Raw genomic sequence first — 5,007 nt, 5'->3', positions numbered from 1 at the left:
GAACAAGAGGAAGCCAAACAGACAAAAATCTATGCCTTTTTGGTGCTGGCAATATTCTAATGAAGAAGAGAGAGTAGTAAACTGGTAATAATCTACTGAAGAGGATACAGTTCATCAACTGATAATATCTGAAGCAGTTTCTCTTGTTTTGAGAAAAAGGGAGGAGAAACAGAAAAAAAAAACAAAACACCTGAGGGACTATGGAAAAAATGTCATAAAATGAAAATGCAGAAACAGCAAATAGAAAGAAGTCAAAATAGAGCCTACATCCAAAAATATTCTACAAGAAGCAGAAGGATAGTAAGAGGTAAGGAAGCACTACAAGAATCTTAAAACCAAAAAGCAGAATCAAAAAATATTTTGAGGCAAAAAAATATATATGTATGTATTTTGAGGCCCTAAAAAAATTGCTGGTTAGAAAACAGAATAAGTGATAGAAGATGAACAATAAAAACTGCAGAAGATCTGAATACTATCATTAGCAGATTTCATAGATCTTTCAGGTTTTATTTTAGTAAGAGAAACCCCCGATAGCCCAAAGAACATTTGCAACAATTGACCATGTTACATCACAAAGAAAGCCCAGTAAGTAAAAATAGCCAATGTCGTATTCTGATTACAGTGCAATAAACTAGTAATCTTTAAAAACCCAACTACTTCTCTAAGATCTTCCAGTAGGAGTATTAACTAGTTGAATATCAAAATTTTAAATGTAATACCCTTTGACATAATCATAATATTGTGCTTCTGTGGATTTAGTTTACAGAAATTTTAAGTATACACCATATTTGAGGATATTCACCTTAAAAATAATTTTGTGAAAAATCAGGATCAACCTAAGAGTTAACCAATAAGGCACTGGTTAGATAAATTAAGGAACACTCATCTTATGTAATACTATGCCTGCTGATGCATATCTGTAATTACTGACACTGAACAGTAAGTGATGGAGGGGAAGGAGAATTTCAAAAAAAAAAAAAAAGCATACAACTATGAACATGACCACTTCTGTAAAATTACATAATACAGTATGTGTGTAGAGTTGTCTTGAAGGATGTTCTTCAAAATGTTAATAGAGGGCTACAAGGATTTTCTACTTTTTTGTGTACTTCTGAGGGGAGAGCAAAATGTGTGACCCCAAAATATGCCACTTTGGCAGGTGGCTTCTTTTGAGCTGAAGGCAATTTAGACCAAACAGACTCCAAACAAAAACAAAAACAAAAAAACTCACTACTCCCTTAACTACTTAAAAGAATTTAGATAGGCCCAAATAGAAAGCTATTATCAGGGGTAACTTTTTATCTGAAAGACTTCTGTGGCAGAGCAAACATCTATTTAACCAAACATCTGCTCTTCTTATTGTCCTGTGAATTACCCTCCTCCCCTTTGAAGCCCCAGGCCCCTATCCTATTCTTTAGCTCAGGATATTATATAAGCCTCAATTGCCCAACTTGTTCTTGCCTCTCATATTTTTTATAGGGCTCTCATAAGTATGTAATTAAATGTTTTTCTCCTGTTCATCTATCTTATGTCATTTTGATTAACAGACCAGGCTAAAGAACCTAGAAGGGTAGGAAAAAAATGTCTCCTCCCCTACACTTTTTTATTATTTTTACAAGAAACCTGTATTATTTTTATAGCCAGAAAACTAATTTAATTTTTTTAAAAGATGAAAGTCTCAGAGTAAAGTTTTCAAAAGTTTATTTACCAAAGTTCTCATCACAACATTAAAGACAATAAAAATAACACATTACAATAAAACTTGATAAATGACAGCATTTATGCTGTGCTAGTTTTTCATCGATTATCTACCTCCAGCTTTATTTCCTGTCCCCTCTCCCTTCTCTGTGCTGAGTCAGGCTTCATTTACATATGATCTTCCCTTTTTATAAAGCTCTTTCTCTACACCTCCTGGTGCTTTCCCCATACCCTTCAAGATTTAATTTCCTCCTCTCAAAGCCTTCCAACCCTCCCTGAATAACCTTTCTTTCCACTAGGTTTTTAAAGCCCTCCATTACGATCTCTTTTAGAACACTATGAACAGAATGCTTTACTACAATATTAACATGTTTCTGTTTCTCCCACCAGACAATCGGTTTTCAAACATTACTATAAAAAACTAATATTTATCTTCCTAATATCGGACAAAAGGGGAAAACAAATAGCATGTAAAAAAGGGCATAAAAAACAAGGACTTGATTTCATCAGCAGTTCTTGCTAAAACCCACATGGCAAGATTTCTTCCTCACCAATCCTAGGCTGCACCCCAATCAAGGTAGATATGTGAAAACATGACTTGATTTCCCTTTTTGGAAAGCAGAAAAGGTGACAGAAATGAAACACATATGTATGCTTTCATTTTTTGCCTTGAAGCTTCCTAACAGTATAAAACAGTAACAGAATATTAGAGGTAATTGGAATGCAACCAACATCATCATGTTACAGATGAACAAGTTGAGAGCTAAAGAGATTCGATAATTTCCGGAAAGTCATTCAGAAGATAAGAGGCAGATCAAATAAGAACCTGGGCCTCTGAACTGTTAGTCCAGCAAATGCAGTTTTCCAGTAACTATACTATTCAAAATTTATGAGGTTATCTTGGTATTTCCAAATGATACATTCAATTTGATTTCCACCACTTACCTTAATGGCAAATGGTAAAGAAAGAATGTTTCAATTTTTCTGTAAGAGGAGATAAAACCTTTAAAACCATTCATATTTTACCTACCTCTAAAAGCTTTGGACTAAAGTACTTTGTTCATTATTAAGTACAAACCACTATTATGTGTACATTACTCAGTTAAGATACTGCAGTTTTTTGTTTAAATAGTAAAAAACAAAACAAAATGGTGACTAATTTCTACATAATTACAGAAAACTTTAAAAATCTAACATAGGGCACCTGGGTGGCTCAGATGGTTAAGCGTCTGCCTTCAGCTCAGGTCATGATCCCAGAGTCCTGGGATCGAGTCCCGCATCAGGCTCCCTGCTCCTTGGGAGCCTGCTTCTCCCTCTGCCTCTCACTCTCTGTCTGTCATGAATAAATAAATAAAATCTTTAAAAATAAATAAATAAAAAATAATAAAAATCTAACATAGTGGTAGGTGTAGCAGCCAGCATTTTATTTGTTCTCTAGTTAACACTCCATTAGTACTCTTCTACCTGGATCAACTTACTACTCCTTTATTTCAATGATTCTAAGAAGTACATTTTTTCTATTTAGCATCTTTTTGAAAAATCAGTACTTATCTTTTAATCATTTCTGTGTCACAGTTTAAACGGCAGTATTTCTCTCCCTCTGAGTGGTATATAAAATAATGGTGTATCTTATAATCCATCATATCTTAGGTTTGGTGAAATACAGTAACTGGTATTTAAGTTTTTAGTTTTAGGGACGCCTGGGTGGCTTAGTGGGTCAGGTGTCTGCCTCTAGCTCAGGTCATGATCCCAGGGTCCTGGGACAGAGTCAGGATCGGACTCCTTGCTCAGCAGGGAGCCTGCTTCTCCCTCTGCCTAACACTCCCCCTGCTTTGCTCTCTTTCTTTCCCTGACAAATAAACAAATAAATAAAATAAGTTTTTAGTTTTAGTTATTATGGCTATTTTGGGGAGATGAAAATTTCTTTGTAGGATATTCCCCTGTTATCATTTTAAAAACTCAGGATTCCTCCCACTCCTTCCCATCAAAAAGAAAAAAAAAATCCACAGGGGCGCCTGAGTGGCTCAGTTGGTTAAGCGTCTGCCTTCGGGTCAGGTCATAATCCCAGGGTCCTGGGATAGAGCCCCACATCGGGCTCTCTGCTCAGAGAGGAGCCTGCTTCTCCCTCTCCCTGCCGCTCTGCCTACTTGTGCTCTCCCTATCAAATAAATAAATAAAATCTTTAAAAAAAAATCCAACCCTCTACTTTAAAAAAAAAAAAAGAAAGAAAGAAAAATCCATAAAATTTGTCTCCTTTGTTTATCATTCTAGTGAATGGCATAGCACCACTCCAGAACTCAGGAGCCATCTTTGACACCTCTCACTCCACACCTCCTCTCCTTCCCCACAAAGATGTAACCCATCACCAAAACCACAAAATTTATCTCCTAAAGATCTGTTAAATCTGTCCCTTTACATTCTACTTCTACCATCACCACTGTATTCCAAGCTCCATCATCTCTCACCTGGGCAGCTCCCAACGGTCCCCCTAAATGGTTTCCCCATATCTATTCTTTGTCCCCTCTAATGTCTTTTCCACAGTGAGGCTAACTGATCTTTCCTTATAGTCTGCCAGACCTTCCAGGATCTGTGCCACCTTCTCTTTGGTCTTTGAGGTCAGTAGCCCTGGCCTTCTTAAGCAATTATGTTCTCTTTACTACAAGGCCACTGACCGTGTTATTCCCATAGCTTGAAAGCTCTCTAGCAATTAAATTTCATCCTTTAGATCTCAGTTCAAAGTTGATTTCCTCATGGAAACCCTCCCTAATCCCCTTTATTTTCTTGCCTCCATATCATGAAAGCAAAGGCTGAGTTTGTATAAATAAAAATCTGTTCTTGGAGTAGTTGTTTCATTTACCTCTTAAAAATACTTTTAGAAGTTGGTTGCCCTAAAATTATAGCAGTGGATTCTTAAATTAACAAAAATTGGAAAATTCTGTATTCTATGTTTTGAAATCTTAACATTAATCTACTATTTTTAGTGAATCAATTGTTAAATATCCAAATAAGGATTAACTGTAAAGAGCTGTAGCCAGTAAGCTCTTTATTTTTGTTTTTAATTATTTTTTTTATTTTTTATTTTTGCCAGTAAGCTCTTTAAACTACAACAACTGATTAAATGCTGTAGGTCTGACTACATGTTAAATCTCATATATGGGGAAAATAAAACATGAATACAAACATCATGCCAAACAGAATCTGTCAGTATACATTTACACATAAAATGCATTTATTCATAAAAATCACAAGGAAGGAAAATGTTATAAGGAAACTATTTTAAGCTCCGATTAGAAAACTTCCTTTTTTTTT

The sequence above is a fragment of the Leptonychotes weddellii genome, chromosome 1 (genome assembly GCF_054177405.1).
Source record: "Leptonychotes weddellii isolate Sample4059 chromosome 1, ASM5417740v2, whole genome shotgun sequence".
NCBI lineage: Eukaryota > Metazoa > Chordata > Mammalia > Carnivora > Phocidae > Leptonychotes > Leptonychotes weddellii.
This window is presented reverse-complemented; position numbering follows the sequence as displayed.